The sequence below is a fragment of the Mustela nivalis genome (assembly GCF_964662115.1).
Source record: "Mustela nivalis genome assembly, chromosome: 15".
NCBI lineage: Eukaryota > Metazoa > Chordata > Mammalia > Carnivora > Mustelidae > Mustela > Mustela nivalis.
In genome coordinates, this window is record NC_139034.1 from 56731179 (window position 1) to 56758109 (window position 26931).

General features: G+C 40.7%; 1 long non-coding RNA gene across 1 annotated transcript; it reads left to right on the top strand.

Annotated features, from left to right (window-relative positions):
- Positions 1-26931, top strand: LOC309849059. Its single transcript, XR_014303460.1, has 3 exons — positions 1-97; positions 9122-9176; positions 26730-26931. It is a non-coding gene; the product is annotated as an uncharacterized lncRNA (long non-coding RNA).

Here is a 26931-nt window from a genome sequence, read left to right on the forward strand (position 1 = left end):
AACAATGCAGCATTCAGGCATAATGAGCTGAAAGTGCCCGGTGCGCCAGGTCAAGTCAGCAGCCTCTGAGCTCCTCTCCAAGATCCCGTTTGCCAAGGTAGGCCACGGAAAGGTCTCATTTCAAAGGAAGGTCTGTGCTTAGGCAGGGAAAATTGCAACAAGTCAAAATATGGAAAGCTGGGCACGCCAGACTGGTGGGTTTCGGCGACATACAGAGAGCTGTGCTAAAACCCGCGCCAGACACCTGGTTCCTGGGACGTCGGCAGCTAGCCATGAACGAGCTGAGCAGTGGGGTGATTATGGCGGAGAACCCGCAGGGTTTGGGCAGGGCAGGGCCGGGTCGTGAGCTGGCATTGACGCGGGCGGCCTAGGCCCGGTCCTCCCTGCCTGGGCTTCGCTCATCACCCCAGCACACACCTGCTCCCCGCCGCCAACGAGCATCCCGGAGTTCCTCCGTGTTCCACCTCCTCCTGCATTATTTATTCAGCCGTGATGCAAACCTAGTGCCCTTAACCTTCCTCACACAAGCCACTATTTTCCGAATCCGTATCGTTTTGTTCAGAACCCAGGAACTGCTACAACACCCGAATACATTTATTAAGGGAACTCTAAGATGGAGAGGCAAGGCAAGTGGAAAGAGACCAAATGGGAAAGCACCATGTAGGGTCATCTGGGTGACATTGTCATTAACGTTTGGTGACAGGGTTACTGGTATTCTTAGTGGAGTAACTGGGGAGCCACTAAGATCTCAGAGGTTGACGCCTCTTTAAGGACACAGAGTGGTGGTGCAGCAAGGAGTCCTGAGTTTGGAGCAGAGACAGCTAACTCTTTGCATGGACAGACCTTTCTCTGACGGAAAATACAGACCGAAAACCCTGACCTCCTGACAGGGTCTGAGGTTTATGTTCTCTCCAAATTCATATGCTGAAATCCCAACCCCCGGAGTTGACGGTATTGGGAGGTAGGGTTTTTGTGAAAGGGAATTAAGTCATGAGGGTGGAGCCCTGGTAGTTAGGATTCGTGCCTTTATGAAAGACCCTGCAGAGAGCCCTAGTCCCTTCCCTCATGTTAGGTTACCAGGAGAAATCTGCACCTGAAAAGGACGCTCACCTCACCCTGGTCTCAGACTTCTAGCTTCCACGACTGCGCAAAGTAAATGTCTGTTGTTTATAAGGTTTTAAAAAAAATTTACTTCTTTATTTGACAGAGATCACAAGTACTCAGAGAGGCAGGCAGAGAAAGAGAGGGGGGAAGCAGGCTCCCCGCAGAGCAGAAAGTCCTGATGCGGGGCTTGATCTAGGACCCTGGGATCATGACCTGAGCCAAAGGCAGAGGCTTTAATCCACTGAGCCACCCAGGCGCCTAAAATGTCTGTTGTTTATAAGTCCCCCAGTCTGTGGTATTTTGTTATAGGAGCCCAAACAGAGTAGGACACCCCGTATCGTGGTGGAGATCATAGGCTGACTGTGAGTTTTCTGTAGACTTTTGCCACCTTTTTTTTTGTCTTTGGCAAGTAGAGGCATTCTGAGGTAGGAAGGAAGGGGTGACGAGGGAAGGGAATAAAATATAAATAGTGGAAGCGAGAAACGACTAAAGCTAATTTCTTTAAAGCCAGATTCAAAATTTTACATGGTTTATATCCTGAATGATCTTTGCAGATGACAAGACAGAGACTGAAGTTTGAAGATATAAAATCACATAAGGCCAAAGACCGGAAGCACTATATTTAAGCACAGTTGTGCGAAGTACCAGGAGCCAGCCCTAGAAGGGGAATAGATCCGTGAAATGCCCCCTCCATTGGCGCTCTCCTGAGTTAAAGCCGAGGACTAAGAGTTAAAAATGCGTGGGCTCTCCTGTGTATCATTGATATGGCTGGAGGCCCTATATTATATAACAGCAACAGGATAGAGAATGACAGTTCCTCACAGACTACAGTAAATGTGATTAAATTATCTCATCAGCTGCAGACTCCTGAGTATTAGTACAATGCCAGAAAACCATCCGTTAATCTGACCTGTCTGCAAGACCCCTATGGCACAGGGAGGAGGTGTTAGTGTTCAAAGAAATCCCTCCCTCCAATGGCTGATTGGAGGGATACTGAGTCTGATCTATACAGCAACTGAGTCCAAGAATGAGGCATGGAGAAATAATAACAGGGTGGTGGGGCGGCGGCGGGGGGGGGGGGCGGTGGTGGTGGTGGGGGACTGTGGGTAGGAATAAAAGCAAAGGGAAAATTCGGAAATTTGTTTTAACTCTGCAACAGCTTCTATTCCATTCCTTTTCACTGACCTGATCTAATTCAAGCAGCTATTATCCCTGTGAAACACTGCCACAGCTGAATTTATTTTTATTTTGCCTGCTCAAAGGCAATGTAAAGCGAATTTGAGAGCACATCACCTTCAGGGAAAAGACTGCAGTGTATTACTCACCACCTTCCTCCTCCCCTCTGCGTGAAAAGGTTAATTTGAATAAGGCTGCTGCTTCCACAAATAGAACAGTAGCCAGCACAAAGCGGGACCGCCAATGAGAAGGTTTTTCAGTGATGTCATACTTATACCTGCTCCTTATTATTTGCTGAGTCGTGACAATGTGTTCCTTGAATCTCACATTTTATTGGTCAAGAGCCCTGTCATTCTGAGTGCTTCTGGAGAGTTTTAGACACTGCAGTTTCTTTACAAGCCCAGAATTTTTCAGCTCCTGCAGTTCAACAAATTGTTGGAGAATACATTAATCCACCAAATTGTTGGAGAGAATTTTAAACACTGTTATCCTGAAAACAAATAATAAAAAAAAAGCCTGTGATGGTTCAGAGCTGACTTACATGCCCTCCAATAATAGGTCCATTTGCGGTGTAAAAGCAGCATAATAAATGTCTGATTTTTGTTTAAAAAAATACCCACCTGAGCAGAACTTTTATTAAAGTGTTCCTACAACAATTACACTAAGCTTAATATTGTCATCAATGGCTTACTGGAAAACAGAATTATTCCATTTATTAGACAACTTAGTGCCCCAATGAGCAGAACTTTCTTAAAAAGAACTAGCTCTAAAATGTACCCGTTTGTAGGACACAAGGCATTAGAGGAAAGAAAAGTTACTTGGTTTATTTTTGTCCTAAGTAGATTTTACTTTTTAAATTAGGTTTTCATGTCATTAAAATGTGTGCCTCAGACTTCTCAGATTCTAGAGCTTTTCTGAGGGAACTCCTGTAAACAGATTTGAAAATGATACTACCTTATAGCGAAGATGACAGATAAATCAGTTGTGCATGAGTTAGGAATTATTGAACCCACTGAAGATAGTGTAAGAAACAGTCTGGTCAGGAGGAGAGACTAGTGGTTGGTGGTTGGGGGGGTGGGGGCAAGAACCAAGTGCTGGTGTTCTTATCTGAGGAGGTGAGTGGGCAAAGTCAGGTCCTCCAAGGCTTAGAGGACAGAATCTAGCCATCTATGGTCAGTTGGTGAAGCAGAATGTACAGTTGGAAAGAAACAGCCAGATTTTCATGGGTAGTAAGAGACTAGAAAGGGTTCTTAGGCAGAAGGATGGCATGAGAAAGGATGGGTGTGTATGGAACAGACCTCTGTGAAGGGACATGTGTATTGTGACATACTTTTGGGAAAGCAGGTACTCAAATTAGCAAAGATGATGTAAATTAGGAAGAAGTAGAAAGTACCAAATATTTTGAACAGCCATACCTCAAATTCAGGAAAAATAAATAAAATAAAGATTTTATTTATTTATTTGACAGACAGAGATAGCAAGTAGGCAGAGAGGCAGGCAAAGAGAATAGAAAGTGGGGAGAAGGCTCCCCGCTGGGCAGAGAGCCCAATGTGGGTGGATCCTAGGACTCTGAGGTCATGAGCTGAGCCGAAGACAGAGACTTAACCCACTGAGCCACCCAGGGGTCCCATGAAATATTGTGGGTTTTTTTGTTTGTTTTTTTGTTTTTTTTAAAGATTTGATTTATTTATTTGACAGATAGAGATCACAAGTAGGCAGAGAGGCAGGAAGAGAGAGAGAGAGAGAGAGAGAGAGGAGGAAGCAGGCTCCCTGCAGAGCAGAGAGCCCAATGTGGGGCTTGATCCCAGGACCCTGGGATCATGACCTGAGCCAAAGGCAGAGGCCCCAACCCACTGAGCCACCCAGGTGCCCTCCCATGAAATATTTTTGAAGTGGAAATGTTTTCCCTGCTATGTAGCATGGCTTATTATCTGCTCAGTCTAATGTGGGCTTAACCAGATGGTATAAAAACTTGATTTATTTTATACCTTCAATTCTTATACAAAATTATTGTGAACCTTTGAACATTCAATGAAAATCTTACTGTGTCGAGAACATGAAAAATATGACCCAAAATAACATTTGATTGTGCTGAAGAATGGAGATTATAATTCCACCCTTCTACTAAAGTTAGAGGGACCTAAAGCCATAGCAATATACTTGAACTGCAACAGTATTTCCGCCAAGAAGCTGCAAGTAAATTTTGATTCCAATTATCTATAATAACAGCATTATGAAAAGTAGGATGGCCTCCGGTGTCAGACAGAGCTGGGTTCAAATCCCAGCTCCAACAGTTCGTAGCCATGTGACCGTACTAATTAATCTCTCCAAATCTCAGTCTTCTTGAGGGATAATGATGACAGCCATAGGCAGGATTATTGTAAGGATCAGACTGAGTAATGTGTATGTTTTATTAGTGTAGTGCCTGTCTCAGTAAATGAACGATTTGTTTGTGTGAGGTCGTGAACTTATTGTGACCCTCGAGGTCCCTTGACGACCTGCACGGTCTGGCATCCGGCTGACTATTTCCTTTTCCTCTTCCTCATTCTCACTCTGCCTCAGCCGTGTTGACCTTGCCACTGCCCAAACATTCCTAATGGGCTTCTGCCCAAAAGGCCTGGTCTTTGCATGTCCTCTTGCCTGGAACTGTTCTCAGGTCTACCTCTTGACCCAGATCTCGGCTTAGAGATCACCTCCCAGGAGAAATCTGACTTAACAGCATCCCTATGGCTCTTTCCCAGTATATCATATTATCATATTATGTTTTTTCATTGTCACTTATCACTACTAGATGTTACTTTATGGTTGTATTTTTTATTTGTTCATTATCTATTTAGCTCACTTGAATGTCAGGTTCATGTGAGCAGTGGCTTTGTTCCCCTCTGTGCCCCCAGAGCCTAGTACAGTGTCTGGGCATAGCAGGGTCTCAAACTCTTAGTTAATGAAAAATGATGTTGATGAAAACAGCAATGGGAACCATGAGTTTTTCAGGACACTGCCATCACAGGAATGTGGGTATTCTGACCGGAGAGGGGATCTGAACACTACTGCCTGCCTCATAACACAATTTAAGATGCATACATTATCCTATTGAGCCAAGAAGAAGTATTTCAATTTCCCCAACACATCTAAAGGATCAAATTATAAGACAATGAGAATATATAGCCCTGGTGTTCTTTATGCAAAGGGTGCCAATGCTCATTAGGGTAGAGGAAGTGAAGGGGAAGGGGGGTGAGTCTGGTGTAAATCACTGGGCCAGAGGTCTAGAAGAGATCTGAGGTCAAATCTCAGGTGGAGAGTTTTAGCTGGTATAACCCTTCCAAGTCTATCATTGTTTTCCCCCTAGAAACTCCTATGAACGTACTTGTTTTGGATCTGATTCTCATGAATTGTTGGGTCCAATCTTGGGACTTTGGATCAACAGAAATTAGAAAGCAGAATAGTAAATTCAGGACAGTGTTCAAGACCTTACATACCTACACACACATTAATTCACATATGTATTGAATGAACAAATTGAATGTTCAGAAAATACTTCAATATCTTTCTGTTCTGTCCCCTTCTCAGGCAATCATGATGATAAAGTAGACTCTCTTTTGGATTTCTACTTTCCTGCTTTCCTGGTAACTGAAGGACATTATGAGACAGCATAGAGCTTATGTAAGCATTAGCCCTGCTGACATTCCAAATGAGCACATCAAATGCTACTTAATCATTCGGTTACAGCTTGGATTTGGCAGTCTTTTATAAAACACCAAATTTGAAGGAGCATCTGCCTTTTACATCTTGGTTATGTCAGCACCTGTTGCTGTTTCTTCTAGAAACTTTTTTTTTTTTTAAGATTTTATTTACTTATTTGACAGACAGAGATCACAAGTAGGCAGAGAGGCAGGCAGAGAGGGGGAAGCAGGCTCCCTGCTGAGCAGATAGCCTGTTGCCATGTGGGGCTCAATCCCAGGACCCTGGGATCCTGATCTGAGCCCAAGGCAGAGGCTTTAACCCTCTGAGCCACATAGGCACCCCTCTTCTAGAAACTTTTTAACATAATAAAAGTAATATGAAATTAAATCATTGCTAGCCAGAATGTTTTTGAGAGATTATAGATTATAAAAATTATAGATTACAGAAAATTGCCTCTCCTCTCTGACCCCTTCCTCCTCTATTACCCACAATTTTAGTTTTCCTATGGTAGTTTTTCTTTGACTTAGAGATCTCATTAAATGTAGATTGTTTCAGAATGTCCTGGGTGGGGCCTGAAATTTGTCATTTCTTGGGTACATCTAGGTGCTGGTTGTGGGCCATACTCTGAGCAGCACAGGTTTAGATGACACAATGCCACGTGTTTGGTTCTGCTCTTCCAAATTAACATAAAGCATCTTAATGAATTTTAATGAAGCCCACACTTCTCCCCCACATACATTCTATCATGTCTGGGTTTGGAGATTTTATTCTGAGGTATACTCACATCCAATTGTTATCCAAACCACTTTGAGTCTCTCTAAGAACTGTTTCTCTCTCCACCTGCACATGGGCTGGCTCTCAGGGTCTTTGCTCATCTTTCTCCCTCAAAGCTGTGATAACCTTGAATTTATCTCCCAATCCCCAGACTTATCTCCCTCCAGCCCATCATTTTATATTCTGTCACCATACTTTCTTTTCAAAAAAATTTTTTTTGATGAGATTTCTTCCTTGATTGAAGACCCCTGCTGGTTCCCCTTGTTTAAAATAGAGGTTGGCATGGACTCTTGTCATCTGACAAACCTGGGCTGGAAGCCAAGTTCCTTCAATTTCTTTTTATATAACTTTGGGCAACTCATTTAACTTCTGAAAGCCACTCTTTCCTCACCTGCACACCAGAAATAATACTACATATCTCAGAGTGTTGTCACTTGATTTAGATGCCAAGGTATAGATAAAGCATCTGGTACAATGTTAACCATAGTAGATGTGTAATAACTTAATTACTTTTTCTCCCCTTTCTGTCTAGTCTGGCCAATTCTGCCTTCTCCAACATCTTATATAGATACCCTTGAACCTTGTTTTTTTTTTTTTTTTTTTTTTTTTGTCTTCCCTTATCCTAAAGCCACATATGGACATCTAGACCCACTGGACATGTCAGTTCCCGATACATCTCTTGGAAGACCCTGCACATTCTCCACCACCAGGCAAATTCCCTTGGTTTTTCAGGGCATAAATCCTCTGCTTTCTTCCCTAAAAAGACCAACCCACACTTGGGCAGAGTTTTCTACGCCCTTCTTGTCATCCTACACCACTGTGATCACGCCTCTCTCATAATATACTTGCTGTGATGTGCCGCTATGATTTGTACCACAGTTCAGGACTTTGTCTTATTTCCTGATCCTTAGTGACCAGAGCATTTGTTGAATAAAGGAATAGAATCCATGGGATATGCAGCTTAGAAAAAATGGATATTTGAATGTTATATTCTAGAGGCTCTAGATAGAGAAAAAATAATTCAGAAAGTTTTCCTAGACAAAAATAACAGCTTAGAGTAATAGTCCCCATTTTTGGATACATTTTACTATTTTCAAGACTTTGTTCTAAATGCTTTACATCCACTATCTCATTCGATTCCCCCAACTATCTTTTGTTGTAGGTGCCAAATCACCCATTTCACGGATGGAGAAAATGACATTCAGAAAAGTTAAATAGCCTCCAGTGGTCATACAGTTGATGGCTGTTAGAGTCAGAATTTGTGAACCTATGTGTTTCTGATTCCAAAGTTCATTTTTTATACAGTACTATCTCATGTGATCCACTGCCATAGCCTGGCTTCAATTTCTTAAATATAGATTAAAAGCACGGCTAGGGATCCTTACTAGAGAAGAATCTGTGAAGCAGATAAAGGCACTCTCTGTGAGACTTACATATTAAAGTGCTTTGGAGAGAGTAGTTATTAGGTAGATAAAGCATATCTCAGAACTGTAGAATTCTGAAATCTGGACATCATGTAAATCCTTTCCTTTTTACTTATTATTTGTTTGGAAAAAAACCACTAAGTCATGTTGTTCCTGAGGGAAGACTATTTAAATGATGCTTTTCTGACTTTTAGAGATATTTTTCATTTTTACCTCATAGCAGTTTCATGGGCAATCCTTACACAGATAATTTCCTTAACTGAGTCATGTAGGAGAGTTCATTCCTGTAGTCTCCAAGAAATCAAGCTAAAACTAAGGCAAATCATGCAAACTACTGCGTGTTATCTGGTCCTGGGAACTGCTATTTGTAACAGACCCTCCAGGTATTTTCAGTGGGGTAAATCTTGTCTACAAGAGCTTACTTACAAGGAATCATCATAAAGCTAATTGCGTCTGCAATTAATGACAAATTTCTGACTTGAGCAATTGTGATTCCAAATATGTTAGAAGCCTCTTGGCAAAGCAACTACAAACTGTTAGAGGAGTTCTCATTGGGGACTCTTTATCTATTTATATCTACCTATCATCCATCTACCTCTCCGGGAAGCCCTCTCAAATCAAGAGTCTATAGAATCAAGAAGGTTTCTGAATATGGTGAATGTATCTAGACCTGGAATACACCAGAATATCTGGAAACAAGAAATTGATACCAGAGGTATCCTAATGCTGAGACAGGATTTCTCAAAGTGTATTCTCTGGAACATTAGTTTTATGGGCTATTCAGAGATGTCAGGTGAGAAAACAAAGTGTTTTAAGTCCAAATTCATGAGGAAACACCGAATCTAAAAAACAATCAATAGGTTTCTTTGCTACTGGACTTCTCAGAATCTTTAATATGTCAATGTGTATTCTAATTTTCCTGGTATAATGAAGTTTCTGTCTTTTCGATTTGTTTTGTTCAGGTCAGGGAGTATCTCAAAAATAGTGTTCTGCAGAATAAACCCTATGGAGCTGTGGGTAAGTGTTTTTTCCCCTAGGTTTTGAAATATTTTGTCTGGCTATAGGTTAACATCCTACTCACTGATATGGCACCATTAGAGCAACTCTGTGAAGGCATGATGTCTAGAGAGTAATAAAAAAGGAGTCATACAATTGGGTATTTACTGAAAGAAAATGAAAACGTTAATTAAAAAAAAATACAGGCACCTCTATGTTTATTGCTGTGTTATTTACAATAGCCTAGACATGGAAGTAACCTAAGTGTCCATCAATAGGTGAATGCTAAGGAAACTGTGGTACACACACACACACACACACACAGGAATATTATATAGCATTAAAAGGATGAGATTGTGTCAACTGAGACAGCATGGATGGACCTAGAGGGTGTTATGCTAAGTGAAATAAGTCAGACTGAGAAAGACAAGTGTCACATGATGCCACTTGTAAGTGGAATTAAAAAAAAACCCCAAAAGGAACGCCTGGGTGGCTCAGTTGGTTAAGCAGCTGCCTTCGGCTCCGGTCATGATCCCAGCATCCTGGGATCAAGTCCCACATAGGGCTCCTTGCTCGGCAGGGAGCCTGCCTCTCCCTCTGCCTCTGCCTGCCACTTTGTCTGCTTGTGCTTGCGCTCCCTCTCTCTCTCCCTCTCTCTCTCTAACAAATAAATAAATAAAATCCAAAAAAAACCCCCAAAACAAAAAAACCCGCAAAACTACAAACGAATAAACAAACGAAAAGCAGAATCAGACCTATAAATTCAGAGAACAAACTGATGGTTGCCAAAGTGGCAGGGGATTGGACAAAATGGGTGAAGAGGGGGCAGGAGATATGGCTTCCAGTTATGGAATGAATAAGACAAAAGAATGAAAGGCACAGCATAGGAAATACAGTAGATGATATTGTAATAGCATTATATGGTGACAGATGTAGCTACACTTGTGACAATAGCATGATGTATAAACTTGTTAAATTACTAAGAGGGATACCTGAAACTAATGTAACATTGTATGCCAACTGTACGCAAATTAAAAAAAAGATTAAAGGGAGGAGTCCATTATATACATACAAAGATAAGTTTTGGTAACTTAGAAGCAAAGACAAGTTAAACTTTGGTAATGCTCATGATATAGAGAGATTTCTATAATTACAAAGACTGAAAAATTTAAGAATCAAAGGAATTTTATATAGTATCATAAACACATTTTAAGTTGAGTGAAGTCATTTGGAGCAGCCTGAAATTTCATCTTTTCCCCACAGTATTGCTAAGAACACTGTTCAGTTTTAATCACAGGTAATAGTGCATTGACAGAAATGGGAGTATTTAGATTCTATGTAATGAAACACTGATATTTCAGAATTTAGGTTATCAAAATCTCTAGGTCACTTTCTCTTTCTATTCTGAATCTTACATCTGGAAATCATGACCTAAAAGTACCGTGCAGTATGGGTAAAAGTAACAAAATTAAGTATAATTCAACTATTGTAGTAGCAGAGTCACTGTACAAGATTCTAAACCAAAGTTAACACGAAGCCCTAGTTTCTTTGTAATATTGATAAACATTACTCTCTCACTACAGATACCTGAGAGTTGACTGTCAAAGTACTTTTCCAGTTTTACTTTTCTAGGAAATTTGCCTGAAAAACACTGGGAATAATAAAGTGTGTGACCAAGAGAAGATAAGGATATGAGATTTGAATATAGATGTAGACTACACGGAGATATAGATGGAGTTTATCTACTCTCCATTTTTGTTGGGGGAGATTTATCTTCATTAATGATACCCTTCTGAAAATTAACGCTTCAGTTCCTCTATTGCATTAGTCAGGTTTCAAACTCTCAATAGCCACATGGGGCTAGTGGTTACTGTTTCGAACAGTGTGGTTCTAAGACATTTCCATCATTGCAGAAAGTTCTATTGGACAGCAAAGCTTATGTTCAGATTTCAGACCCACATGGGAATTAGGAATAGGGAAAAGAAGAGAAGCTAGAATGGCAGGATTTTACCAGCAAGTGGTAGTTTGTGAAATTGTAGAAGATGGAAAATATAATGTCCTAAATTCTTTTAAAGTTTAGAGCTCTATAAAAAAGGAGTTTTATGCACAACAGTAAAAAACCATTAAGAATGCAGAAGCACAGGAAAAAACAGGTTATCCTTTAGCTCAGTATTTAACATACTTCTGTTTTGCAACCTATTATTGTTAAGGAAGGTAATGAGCCAGCTTGTTTCAAAGCACATCTCTTACATGACTCATCCAAGTCAGGGATTCCTTTGCTCATTGTTTCATGAGAATTCACTTTCATAAGGGTCCACTCAGTCCACTGTATTTGTCTAAAGATTACAGTTGGAGTAACCTCACAGAACAGAGTTCTAGCAGGGAAGGAGATGACAATGCAATGGGTAAGGGTAAGAGCATTGCAAGCAGAAATTAGAAAAATTTTAAAAATTATTGAAACTTCATGGTTTCAAGGGCTCTGGGGACATGGACAAGAGTGGGAAAAATATTAAGAATGAAGAGAAGGTGTGAGAGAACTTTCTGTGCTGGAGCCAAAAGAAACACAGATTTGAACCAACTAAGGAAATTACTGTGTAAGGGGTCACTGGAAAAACCAGTGAGTACTACTATTTCCATTAATTTTTAAACAAGGGCAGAAGAGAGAAGGCAGTATGTAAAATAATGAAAGAACAGAAGAGGATTATATTTGAAAGAGGGTCACTGATATTAATGTACAATTTTCAAATAAAAAAAACCTTTGGGTTTATATTTTAATGTTAAATACGTCTAATTTCAACTTCAGTGAAGTAGGATTTGGGAACAAGGAGAATAATTTTTCTGTGAAGACCTAACAATAAAGAGGTCTTAGAGATATGGAATTATGTTAGGATTTAAAAATCAGACATTCATTAATTCTTCATTCATTTATTCAACACATATTTGCTGAGCCCCTTCTTTGTGATGGGTATTGTTGTAGACCCTGGGCAACAAAGCCCAGCCCATGCCCTAATGGAGTTTTCCTTCCAGTGGGGGAAGGCAGACAATAAACAAATTAAAAAAAAAAAAAAAAACCACAGAGAATGCCAGATGTTTATATGTGCTCTGGAAAAAGTAAAGAGGGCTACAGGGGATCAAGGATATTGGAAGTAGCAAGTACTGATGAATGATAGAGGAGGCTGCTATTTTATATACTGTGGTCAGGGAAAGTCTCCCGGAAACCATGGCCTTTGAGCAGAGCTCTGAAGGCAACACAGGAGCTAGCACATGTCCATCTCGAGGGACATTGTCCCAGGCACAGGAATTTGTGTCTGCGAAGATTCTGAAGTTGACATATGTTTGGACTGTCTAATAAACAGTGAGGAGTTGAGTGTGGCTGAAATTGAGCACGTGAGGTGAGGGGAAATGTTGTGGTCAGGCCGGAAGGAGCAGAGTGCAGGACCTTGACCTCTGCAATTCTGGGCTTTCTCTAAAAGAAATGGGAAGCCATCAGAATGTTCTGAGCAAGAGCAGTTGGGCTCGTGCTTTGCTGTGATTTTCTGTCCTTGTATCCCATGCATGCGTTTCACAACTCCTTTTTATTTGCTTGCCGTATAAATTGGAGTGGATATATACAATTATTATGGGATTTGTTTCTACCAAATTTTGGGCAAATTTAATAAATGGTAGAATTTCCATTGCATTTTTACAATAATATAAACTTGTCTTAGGTTACACAGCAATTATCAGCCAAAGATAATTGAATTTAGATTTCTTTACATCTCTTAATACTCCCCTTCCCCACCTTTATTTTATTTTTTTTTTTTTAATTAAACTTGAAGTTTTAAGTGCCTGTCGGTATTTTTTGAAAGAAAATTCCATAGACAGTTTTGGTGTAAATCATTCAACATGTGCATGCCATGGGAAGAATTCAAGCAGAGTGAGTAGAATTTAGAAATCGTTATGTAGTTTTCCTCTTTTCTACTTAAAAATTAAAAAAAAAAATTTTAAGGTTCAAGGGAGGGTTCAAGCAACCATTCCAACCCCAAGCTTCTATTTCTGTTTCCTCAGCTCCAACAGTTCAGGGAGGTAAAAGACAAAGTAAGAAAAAAGAAGAGAGCTAGAAGTTCAGAAGGAGGTGCTGGGAAGTTCTCTCCTCTTTTCTCAAACTGGGAAGGATAAAGCAGGCTTCCCACATATAAAAAGTGTTTCTTTTTTTTTTTTTTTTTAAAGATTTTATTTATTTATTTGACAGAGAGAGAGATCACAAATAGGAAGAGAGACAGACAGGGAGAGAGATGAGGAGAAGCAGGCTCCCTGCTGAGCAGAGAGCCCTATGCTGGACTCGATCCCAGGCCCCTGGGATCATGACCTGAGCCGAAGGTAGAGGCTTAACCCACTGAGCCACCCAGGCGCCCCTAAAAAGTGTTTCTAATGGAAAAAAGGGGTTATAGCAAGAGAAAATCATGTTTAGTTCCATAAGAAGATCTAGTTGGGCATCTTTTCCAAGTGGAAACAATTTCAGATAAGAGAATGGAGAAAATCATCTAGAAAAATATTTTTAAAAATTTTCTCTCAGAATGAGAGGGCAATTTTGAAGAGAAGGGCAATGAAAATAAACCAATGATCTCATCCTTGATAACAAAGACATGTTTACTTAATCCAATGCCTTGCATTTCTTAACCAGTAAATATATATTTATTTTAGATATTGTTCATAATTGCTGGCATATGACTTTCTTTGGGTCTAAGCAGTAGCCAGTACTTAATTCATAATGAGATGAACAGAAGTGGGGTTTCCAAAGATGACCTCTAGGGTTTGAAGGTCAAAGGAACTTTGCAGAACCAGAAATGTAAAGTTAATGTTTAGGGGGGAAGTCAAGGATGGACATATGAACTTGTTTCTTCATTTCTCTTTAAGGTTATCTCCGCACTGCTTTCATTTCAGAAAGAAAGGCAGGCATCATCTTGCCTCTGTTTCCTGAATATGTCACTGAGAATTTTAAGGGTGTATGGTTTTAGGTACATATGTCAGTTCAGAAGGTATCTGATATAGTTTTTCATATAAAATTCATCCTTGTGGTTTGAAATTCACTTTTGTTTGCCATCTAATAACAATGTTGAAGAAAATTAAACTGAAAAGATTTTCATAGTCCAGTTAATAAAGAAAAGCAGTTTCTAGAATTAGGTGGGGAAACTGGTTTTAGGAAGGTGAGCAGTTAGGTCTGGGATTCAGGGATGGGACTGAGAAAACCAGGTAGGCTTTGAGCCTTGGTGGGCTGTCACTGTGTATGTGTCCGTGCAGATGCTCATACAGGCCGGACACTGACAAATAGAGAACTTCCTGGGCCTTCCTTTGATTAAGGACAGTGATTAAACAAATGTTTTCTTGATGAGAAAACTTCCATCATATTTTGATCTGTCCAAGATTCAATATTGCATTATCAGGTGTCTAGCTTCTTACACCACATTTTGAAAGTCCGCTAGATCTGCTGCATTAAAACAACAACAACAACAACAACAACAACCAAAAACCTTTCAGATTCGCATATCTTTTCTATTTTGTGGAATTCTGTATCGAAGAATAGCATATCTAAAACAGCATTTCAATATAGTTCTTCAGTGACCATCTTAACTACAACAGATCCCTGATTACATTTGCAGCTAACAATGCAAACTCAGAAAAATCCCTAAATGGAAGTCCTCGTCCTCCCCACCACCACTGCCGAACACTGTACAGTGAAGGCCACCCAAAATAAATCAGTGCCGTAATTTCCATGATGACAGTCCCCAATACAGCATTTTGTTATTGTTTCTTTCAAATCACTAGAATTCTTCCCATGTGCTGTCACGTCTCTAGATAACAGCCACATGGAGATTAAACGTGAGTTTAAATGAACTTTTACATGCCTCTATATTTTCTTCTTGGATTTTATTATTTTTAGAGGCAAGTGATGAAAGGTTATTCCCTGCAAGATTTAGCCAGTTAAACGTGCAGCATAAAAACCTGAAGCCCCGCCGTCAGACACATAAAGAGCAAAGGGGAAAATGGGAAAATGTTCCACTGGGGCTGCAGCTTTTCAGAGTATGCAGGAATGATGTCATTTGTTTTTACAAAACCCAGTTTAAATTTGTTCCTGCCTTTCAAGAACTGCAGCGGAGTGCATCTGTGGAGACTTCCTGCAGACCATATTTCAGGACCTTGGAGTATATGCTGCATCAAAATCCAGCCAATCGCAGGGTATGGTCTTGCCCTCCCCAGTTTTCCCTTTGCCCCCTCTCCCCTGCCCCCCACCTGAAGCCAGCATGTGCAGCCCGGGCTGGGTCCCTGCTCAGCACCTTCTAGCTGTGTTACAACCGCAGGGACAACACGACGTGCCTCGAACGGTTTAAAGGAGAACAAGACCAAAATAAACACTTCCGGTTTCACCCCCACTCTGCCCTCACCCCCGTGTAGTACTGGAACCACCACAAGAGGCAAGGAACAAATCCTGGACTCTCGGCCACAGAAGCCAGACCTTCAAATCCAACAGCAAGAATTGTCTTTGAACCAAGCAAACTCTACTGCTGTGGATATATTCATACTTGATGTTTGGAAAATTAGCTGCGAAGTAGATACGGCATCTGACGAACTGTATGAAAGGGGTAGAGGGAGAAGACAGTAGGAAGTTGCCTTACAAAAGTCAGGGCTCAGACACGGCATGAAAAGAAAAGTGCTCGTTGGTGAGTGTTATGGCCTTGCTTTTCCTCCATATGGACCTGGAGCACGCTGACAATTGTTACCTGCGTGGGGCTTCTTGTGAGCGGCAGAACTGGAACTCTGGCAGATGTGAACCAAAAAGATGTTTGTGGGAAGTCAACTAGGGAACTCACACACTGAAAGGAAGGCCCAAGAGCTGACCCGGAGATGACAGGGGTTGGTGTTTTTTTTTGGGGGGGGGGTCTCTGGAGTAGGACCTGCTTACTGGGATTGTCCCTGCTCAACTGCTTCCCCTTCTCTCATTTCATCACTCTGCCTAAGGCACAAAGTTCCAGGAGAGTGTCCATGTCCTCATTGGCCATGCCCATCCTGTGGCCTGTGAGGGCCCTTGACTGACGCACAGAGACACCTCACAAAGGGAGGGGAGAAACTCTCCCAGAGGAGGTGGGGGTACCGTTTCTAAAAGGGGAAATGGACACTGTTTGCTCCTCCCTATCACCATGACCACTGCCTTGGGTCGGGGCCTCAGAATTTCTTGCCTGGATTAATGATCCTCCTTTAGCTCACATTTAAATTCTTTCAATGGTTCATCATTTGTGAGTGACAAACCAGGAACTTCTGAAAATGAACAGAAGTGTTATGGATAATTATATCGAGATAAGGGGCATATACTGGGACTATCTTTGGCACAGGGGGGTGTGTGGCCATCCTCTTTTTACCACAGACTTCTACTTCTCTGTGCTTAATCGATCAGAGTAGTATTCTTTAAGACTTACCAAATCAAGGAAAACTGAAAGCTCTTTAGGGATAGAAACTTTATTTTCTGGGTTACCAGAATCTTATTTTCTGGGTTACCAGACTTCATGAACTTACAAATCCTCTAGGCTGTCTTTCGGGCTGATATAACCTTCTGATTTCAGAAAAGCTGGAATTGGACTGTAACCTTCTGACCTTATGCATACAAAGAGATCTACCCTGGATTGTCTTTTCCAAGGCCTGCTCTGTCCCCAGAATAAATCACAAAGGTGCATTATTGGTCCCCATCTGTGGTCGGATCATGCCCTGAGGTTCTTCCTTAAGCAGTATCTTCCTCGTAAAAAAAGAACTTTAACAATTCCTGAATTTTTCTGCATAGTTGCATCATAGAGTAAGGATCAAAGAGGTTTCCTAGATCAAGCAGAACCCCAAGCGGATTCCTTCTAGGCCTCTCTGAAGTCCTGGCTGGCAGACTAATGAGTTGTGCTTTAATCCACACGTATGTCCTTTCTGCTTCCAGCTGGGTGCTGTGAGAATTGGGAACCCAAGCTTAATGAGCTACAACGTGCTACACCAAAGCTCTGTGATAAAGGCCCAGGATTTCAGCACAGACCAAGGCCCCAAAGCCAAAGGCATCCTGTATCAGAAACTAGGTCATCCCTCCTGGCGTTCTCATCATTCTCTACCTTATCCATACTGTTTCCCTTTCTTGGAAATGTTTTCTCTTTCCATCAGTCATTCTAGAGCACCTCTCATTCATTCATTCGATTCTAGCACAGGACTTTTACCCCTTCTTATAATCGTGTTGGTTCCCTGTGCAGAATTTATGGTGCAAGAAACAAAGCATAGAATGCGACGGAAATAGGGAGATTTTATCTAAGTCCCAAGCGTTGGTACCAAGCACTGCACCAAAGCAATGTTATGGAAAATTATGGCTAAAAAAGGAAAGTGAGTAATGTTTCTATTATGCTGACTGATACATTTTAAAGAATTTCTACAAGGTTTACTTTGTAGTACCAAACGCTTTAGAGAAAAATGAATTAGCTGTGGAACAAAAAAGAGGAGGATAATTTTATGCAAGGGGTGAGCATCTATTAACCATTTAGGAAGTATGGTAGAGAGATGACCTCACTCTTTGGAAGCAAAGTAAATGAAGATGCAGTGGCAAGTGATGTGTAGTGTAGGAACTCAGCCGAGGGCAGAGCAGAGTAGTTTTTAAGTTAAAAAGTTGAAAAGTTTTTAGTAAAAGATACATGCATCAACACCCATCAGATACCAAGTTCTACAAAAGAAGAAAAACATCTTTCTCCTGTTAGAAAGTCTGTAACACTTAACATTTTCTGTTTTTCCTCATTGCTGAAGATAATTTTATTCCCACTCTTAACTGAGATGCTCTTCTCAGAGTCTATATCTATATGATCAGAAGGAAAGGGAAAGATGACTACTTGGATAATTCAATCAGTGTTATTGGTGACATGTTGTTAAACTCCTCCCTTCCCTGCAGTCCCCTCCCCCTGACTCATTCTCTTTTCCCAGTAGCATTCTTGATTTTTCAAAAATTCTTAAATTATCTGCATAATTGTTTTCTGTGACTCAAGTTGCTTGAATATACACAGTTTGACTGGAATCAATAAGAGCGCCTTAAAAATCTCCACATTTGCAGAGGGTATCATGGACATTAAAGAAAGAGGTACACAGCCATTGGTTGTGCTGGTTACCTTGCTCCAATTTTCAAAATAACTCCAAATTTAAAAATGGTTCTTACATATAAAAGCATCTGATACACATCCATGTATCAGAATTAGCTTATTAATTCATATTGATTTATTTTTCTATTGAACTTCATATAACTATAGGTCACTAAAGATCTTCCAATTTTTAGGTTTTTTTTTTTTCTTTGTAAATTGTTTTTGATTTAATTAAAAACAGAAAACAAAGAGCATGCTGTCTCTCTATCTCTCTTGTAGGGTTTAACCTCTGTGGAGGCAGAATCTCTATATATTCCCTATTTAGAATAAACATTGAAACTTTGTTCCCTGCTTACAGTTCAGTGGGGGCTCACTTAATAATATAAATCAAATTCAGTGTGAATCCTTAAAAAGAAATCTTTCCATCTCCCTGAAAATGTCTTTCTAGTAAAACTTGTTTGTTAAAGCACTAGAACTCCCTTAACAAATAAAGCATAACCCTGATCGCTGCTCTTCCCCTCTGAGGTGATGATAAATTGCTGGGGAGTAAAAGCCTTCATACTAATCACAGAGGAAAATTGACTCTTAGATCCCATCATTTTGTTTACCAGCTGTCTTTACAATTCTATAATAACCCTAGCCCACATTTAAAAAAATGGTTCAGAGATAGTAAACTAGATGAGAAACAAATGATCTCTGCTGAAATTAGTTTAAGCAGGGGAACAGGCTGGAAAGAAAGATTTGATCCAGAAACTTACCTATATCTCAGGCATGATATCCGGTGACCACATACTCGGTGCTGAAACACAACTCAGGAGCATTACATCATCATGACAAACTTTCATTGGCTGAAGAAACCCCAAGGATAAGACAGGCTTTTAAGGTGCTGTGTGAAAACTCCTGTTGGCTCCTTATCAAGCTATTGCCAAAATATTGAAAGGCAGACTTTTCCTACACGGATACTGTCATGGCTGAACTTACAAAGCATTGTTAACCATTTCTTATGCATGTTCAGCTCCATTTTAGTCAATACTTTTATATTTAACTCTAACCTGTTGGGAGACTTTTTTTTTTCTTTAAAAAATTTTTTTTTTAAAAATCTGTTTTTCTTTAGCTTGTTTTGATTGAAGGTGCACAGTATCACTGCGTGACTGGCTCTCATTTCCCGTTAATGTTCAAGCCACCTTTCCTATTTTTAAACTATATTTGAATCAATAAATCCAGTTTCCTCTCTATTACTTATTTGGTCTTTATTCTCTCTAGGCAAAGAAAGCCAGCACCCACAGATTCAAGAAAGCGTAAGTGTGTTTATTTATTGTGAGCAGTTTAATTGGAACTAGTGCACAAAGCCCTTACTTCCTCATTATTCATGTTCATTGTTAGTTTTTTTCTTTCTATTGAACTCTATGAGTTATTTATGTAGTGCTCATTACCATGGTGATTTACAGACCAAAACCACGTGCAAGATTTCAGGGGGTGAGGATCTTGCAGGGACTGAGGGAAAGCGATGGACTGGACGGTCAGAGTCCCTGCACCACCTGCGCAACCATCCCTGCGGACTGCGGTAACTTCTGATGTAGGGGCAAGGGCTCTCCTTATAAAAAAGGGAACATTTTAGCAAGTAGATTGGTCATTCAGGATATGATACTATCACACCACACCACCTCTCTCTTTCTCTGTCAGTTTGTCCATTGGCCTTTATCTCTCTTTTCATCTCGTTCTCTTAAACTTCAGAGTGTGGAGAAGGACTAAGATGATGACAGGGGTGACTGAATCAGGGTCTTCTCAAGAGTCTCGTGCCTACTTTCTCTTAAGAACTTGACTCTCAAGTAAATACACATGCAAACTAATACTCTGTAAAATTCCCAAGGCTGGGAACCGGGAAATATGTTACTAGTGTATGTCTGGCCTGCTCAGCTCTGTTGCGAATGTGTTCCTGGTCTTCTCAGACTCTGTCCTCAGCCACGTGCTTTGAAGGAGCCAAGCTATCTGTTCCAAGAGAAGGAATAGCTGCAGAGAATATGACCTCCAGAGACATCCTTTTACTAGTAGCTCTCAGACTCCAGTCTGGGGTGAGAGACTCATGATCATTTTGCCATTATGAAGAATAATACTAAGCATATTTAGGATATTTAGGAACATTCCTCACAGTGAGCAGAAAGGACAGAGAAAAAAGAGGACTCTTTCTAATTTGTGGTTAAGAACAAGGATGAGGAGTACCAAAGGTTCTCTGCTTTGTAGCTAGGATCAACAAAATAAGTCATGTTCCTTGCCCTCAAAATGTCTTATACTGGTGGGGAGACAACATTAATCCACAATTACTGCTGAAGTCTGATACAAATACAACAGGTATATAATACATTGGTGAGCATCTAAACGAGACTGGAAGACTCTACAAGAGGAGACATTTGAGCTGACTTTTGAAGTAGGAGTTGGTGAGCTAAAGAGAGAAAGTGAAGAGTTCCATTAGGAAAACAGAACGGAAAGGAAAGGAGGAATGGGGAGCGTGGCTTGTTGGGGAGACAGCAACTAGTTTTTGGTTTATGGGAGGAAAGAGCAGTATAGCAGGTAAGACTGCATCGACAGATATTATCAAATCATGGCGGTTTTGTGAGCTAAGCTAAGGGATATGGACTTGAACTTGAGAACCACTGCAGGTCACTGAGGAGTTGTAATCAGATTTGTGACTCAGCTGTATTAGTCCAGTGGTAGCACGGAATGGGTGGGGATGGATTGGAACTAGGAACGCCAGTTAGTTTGTATTTCAGTTGGCAAGAAGCAAATGACACTTTCAAAGGGCTTAACTGAAGAGAGATTACCGAAGGACTATTTACAGGGTACAGACAGGGCTAAGGATGGTAAAGCACCCAGGGGACCACAAGAGCAGGAAGCTCTTAATGCCCTATGCCTATTACGGGGGAATGAACCCAATGGGAAGCCAGAGAGCAGGGACGCTGGAAGTTGCAGTAATTCTAGGTTGGTCTCTCGGGGCATAGAGAAGGGTAGAGAAAGTATCTTGAAATGGGAGGATGATGGGAAATAAAGAATAACCCGTGTGGCTGTCTAGCATAGTACTCCAGGACAGAAACCATCAGGACCTCCACTAAGGTGGAGCTAGAGATGGTTAACGGATAGAAGAACAATTAAGGAGATAGACTTAATAGTCCTGGTGAGGGAGTGAGTGTGTGTGTGGGTCTGTGTATGTGGAGAGAGAGAGAGAGAGTGAGAGGGAGGAAAAGAGAAAATATGGAAACCTCTAGGTAGAACAATTTGTGCTTTTTTAGTCCTGAAAAGTGGATGAACAGTTGTTTGTTCATGGGTGGAAAATTCTTTATATATATAGATATATAGATAGAGATATATAGATACTTTATAGATATAGATATATAAAAGATACATTTGAATGCTTCTGGGATCCCTGAAGAGAAATGTCTGTCATGTCTGTGTGGGGGGCTCAGGGGGAAATCAAGGATCACAGATGGGCTGGCACACTGGGAAGACATGGGTATGTTGAGGCCATGGCTGCGGATGAGGTCCCCCAGTGAGAACATGCATGATGTACAGAAAAAGGAGGTGACGTGTGAGCCTGGGGACCTGGGGACACTGACAATTAAGGGGTAGCTGGAGTAGAGGGGACCAGGAAGGAAAACAGAAAAAAATGTCCGGACAGGGGGTGCCTGGGTGGCTCAGTGGGTTAAAGCCTCTGCCTTCGGCTCAGGTCATAATCCCAGGGTCCTGGGATTGAGCCCCGCATCAGGCTGTCCGCTCCGAGGAGAACCTGCTTCCTCCTCTCTCTCTGCCTACTTCTGATCTCTGTCTGTAAAAAAAAAAAAAAAAAAAAAAAAAAAAGGCCAGACAGGAGAAAAATAAAACATAGAGCAGTATTACAAAATATGGGGAAGAGAAGAGATTTAAAAAGAAGAAGTGGTCTAGAGAACAATTCAGGGAAGAAGTCTACTGAGTTTAGGATAGTATAAATACCCATTGGTTTGAATGTAATATGGAGATGATTGGTAATGCTGGAAAGAACAGGTTTAGTACATGAGTTTTAAGACTGCCTGTGGGCCAAATCTGGCCAGCCACCTGTTTGTGCGTGGTTGATAAGGTAAGAATGTTTTTGTATTTTCAGTTGCTTATAAAATAATCCAAAGTACAATACTATTTTGCTCTCCACTGACATTATATTACATTCAGATTTCAGTGATAAAAAGTTTTATTGGAATGTATCTAATATCATTTGCTTATGTATTGTCTGTGTCAGTTTTCATGCTGTAACAACAAAGCTGAGTAGTTGCCACACAAACCGTCTGATCTGCAAAACCAAAAATATTTACCATCTGGGTCTTTACAGAAAAAGTTTGCTGACCGCTGCTTAGGAGCAGGGTAGTGCTGAGGCCAAGTTGTAGCGGAAGGTGCAGTGAATGTGGGGTGGGCGTCAGAGGTTCAGACGCAGCTGTTTTCTGCAGAACCTGGCTGTGTGGGAAAGGAAAGAATGGAATGGTTGCTGGAAGTAGTGGCAGGGTGGAGGTGTTTGTTGTTGTTGTTTGGTTTTGCTTGTTTGTTTTATGAATGGGGAATAAAAACGCTTATTGGAGGCAGGATAAGACCAAGATAGTTTATAAGTTTGCAAGAAAGGAGGGGAATAACTCAGAAACATACCCTCTAAGAAGGGAGTTGAGGGAAATTGGAGGGAGAGATGAACCACGAGAGACTGTGGACTCTGAAAAACAACCTGAGGGTTTTGAAGGGGCGGGGGGTGGGAGGCTGGGGGAACCAGGTGGTGGGTATTTTGGAGGGGTTGCATGGAGCACTGGGTGTGGTGCATAAACAATGGATTCTGTTACACTGAAAAGAAATTAATTTTTTTAAAAAAGATTTTATTTATTTATTTGACAGACAGAGATCACAAGTAGGCAGAAAGGCAGGCAGAGAGAGAGGAGGAAGCAGGCTCTCTGCAGAGCAGAGAGCCCGATGCGGGCCTCGATCCCAGGACCCGGGGATCATGACCTGAGCCAAAGGCAGAGGCTTTAACCCACTGAGCCACCCAGGCGCCCCGAAAAGAAATTAAATTTAAAAAAAAAAGAAAAAAAGAAAAGAAAAGAAAAAAAAAAAAAGAAACATACCTTCCAGCAGGCGGAACAAATGGAGAAGTTTGGCCCTCAGAGGGGATGGGGAAAGCAAATCTAGAGGCCCCGGGCTTCCCAGGGAAGCTGGGAAGCAGAGCCCTTCGCTGAAGCCTGCAGACAATGATGACACTGAAGGGAGTCTGGAGGAGGAAGTGAAATGTTTGAGATTGAGGAAAATGGGAAAGGAAATTGAACAGAAACAGAGGCAGCAGGAATCTGTGGTGATACCAAATTAAACTTGTTTGAGTTTCTTCAGCTGGAATAGGTGTCGGAATGGGTGTTTGAGTGGAGAAATGAGACAGTCCTATCAATTCAGCTTTGGGGTCTTGTCAGGCAGGTGTGGCAGGAGTAAAACATTAAGCGAGGCAATCGGGTAAGGAGAACGGTAAGAGGTTTTTACAAAGAGGATTGTAGTTTCCTCCCTTATTTTCTGCTAGCATGTGTTGTCACCTGGTGGTTGCACAAGCTGCCGACCAATTGGACCTATCTCGTGAATAGCCGGAGAGAGATGAATGTGGGAAGAAAATCAGCTGTTAGGGACCGAGTTCTCATGGAGCTTAGAGAGTGTGTTAGTGGAAGTGAAAACAGAGGAAGCTGGAAGGATCAGGGGTCATAAAAGGGTTTGGATTTTATGGTCACCTAGTGTGTTAGTCAGCCTGGGCTCCATAACAAGATACCAAAGACTGGATGGCTTATGCAACGGAAATGTATTTTCTCATCATTGTGGAAGCTGGAAGTTCCACATCAAGGTACTGATCTCCCGTGGCCTGTCTCTTTGGCTTCCAGACGGTTGCCTTCTCTCTGAGTCCCCACATGGCCTTTCTTTTGTCTACTCAGAGCCCTTCATGTCTCTTTCTCTTCTAGGGGCATCTGTCTTACTGGGTTAGGGCTCTACCCTTACAAACGGATTTTACCTTAATTATCTCCTTAAAAGTCCCATCTCCAAATACATGGCTCCAAATATATGACTATACCGGGTATAAAGCCTCTGCATGTGAATCTGGGGCGGGGCACAATTCAGCTGCTAACACCCAGGCAGAGTGTGGCTTACTTACTGAGATGAAGAGTGATGAAAATCATCAGAATTGAGGCACCCCAGCAACTATTACTGTCACAATAGTGGGACCCCATGATTTCTTTTTGATATATCATGTTTCAGAGAGGTTTTGACTAAATATGCAAAGTGAGGCTAGTAAAATCAGGATAACCACCAGTAATGATAATTAAATACAATTATCATATATATTTATAAAACATGCAAGATATTTATCTATAAAACTTGATGTTCAGCTAAAACATTTCACATAAAAAAACTGTCCAACATTTAAGGTCAAGTTGAAAAGTCTCTCCTTCTGTATATGTATATATGCAAGTATGTGTATCCATGTAGCTAATGCCCCCTCCCCTCCAATTATTTTTTTTGCCTCTGGAGAAACTTGTTTGAACATAAATGGAATAGACATAAAAATTCACATGGAATAGTCTATTTTTTTACATGGAATAACAAAAATATGGAAGAGTTTTATATGTAATAATCTAAGTCTGTAAATGGTCAATGACACGCTTGGTTTGTGTTTTTACTTATTTATGTGGCATTTATTTTCATAGCTGGTAAATGCTAGAAAAACTAAGCATTAATAACTAGGCATTAATTTTAGTGTCATTTCTCTAATGAGGAAACTGAGGCTTGAGACAATATATCATTAGCTAGTGGTTAGCAAAACACTGACAGGAAAAGGTTTAGCCACCATTTTTTTGCTACCTGTTTCATTGGCACATAATTCTTTCTTTCTCTAAGTAAATGAAGTTGTTTTAAGGTTGACTCATTAGACACATCTTCCCTATGAGGCATGGAAGTATAATTTTAGAGTGAAGAAGCTAAGGTACTTGTTAGTTTTCATCTCAGAAACAGGGCAAGGCATGCTACCCACATCTGCAGCTCAGAGTCTTCTGAACTGGAGGGGTAGACTTTGGGCTTGTCCCTTCACTGCCCAGGCTCAGCTGCTCATCAAGCACAGAGGGGTTTGGTACAGATACTCTTTTCTCTCTAAACTCCTATGTGCCAACAACCTTTGCTTTCCAAGATTTTTTTTTTTTTTTAAGATTTTTATTTATTTCTTTGGCAGAGACAGATCACAAGTAGGCAGAGAGGCAGGCAGAGAGAGAGGAGGAAGCAGGCTCCCTGTGGAGCAGAGAGCCTGATGAGGAGCTCGATCCCAGGACCCTGAGATCATGACCTGAGCCGAAGGCAGAGGCTTTAACCCACTGAGCCACCCAGGTGCCCCGCTTTCCAAGAATTTTAAGGACGTCCAAGGAGCCAACTCTGGTACAATTATAGTCCTTGAATCTGGAAGATGCTATCAAGCATATCACATGGTACATAGTCTACTTACTAGAAACAGTGAATTCTGAAAACTGCTTTTGTATACAAGTGTACCTGCATATGTCAAAAGGTATTGTGTAAAGTCTCAAAAGTAGATTAATTATATTTGACTTAATTCATACATATCCTAGATGAGAAAGCAATGGAAAACACTGATTAATCAGAATAATTAGTATCAAAATTCAAAGATGATTAGAAACCACTAGAATAAGAACTATTACAAATAGATTAAAATGATCTGTTTTTTTAAAGTGAGAAAAAATTGAAGTCTGAGAAGCATTGCCTGGGTCAAACTTGAAGGAATAAATTTTGTTATAAAAAAAATAAAAAGAGGCCTGAAACTTAAGAAATGCCTTGATCCAGTAAACAAAATTGACGATTCTACCACTAGATTTTATCTCAAAGATAGAGTAATATGATATAAAAATAAGGTTCTCCAAAAATTCTTGAACTATATTCTAGGCAACATAACATGGTTATGAAAACCCTAAAACACTTGCAAGACATTCATAACCAGTCTTTCTTGGCTCCAACTGTAACAGATATTGAGCAGTTTCAAGATAAGTTCTGAGGCATGCCATTTATGGCAATTTCTAAGTATAAACTTTCTCATTAGGCCAAGAATGTACATGCTTTAAGAGCCTGGAAAGAAAAAGATTGGAGAAAAGAATAAAATAGGAAAGGCCGTATCAACATGAGAAGGTATGTGGATTATCAAGATTCTATTTAGTGGAGAAGCAAAACAAGTAAATTTTTAAAAATGGATGGCAGAGAATTAGGAGCTCTATAAAATTTCATTTAAAATCTGAATCTGGAGCAAAAATAAAGAAACCACCTTAGGACCGAAAAGTCAATCACCTTAAAGCCTAACTTACGCATTTTCCCATTGCTACATTTTTTTTCCTTATTGAAAAAGAAAATGGCACTTCCTTGTTTATTTTTTTAGAGACAGCATGCAAGCAAGCTGGGGGAAGGGCAGAGGGAAAGGAAAGACAGAATCTCAAGCCAACTCTTCCCTGAGCATGGAGCCCAACAAGGAGCTTGATCCCACGACCACCCTGAGGTCATGACCGGAGCCAAAATCAAGACTTGGATACTTAACCGACTGAGCAATACAGGTGCTCGAAAAGGAAAATGATTTTCTTTTT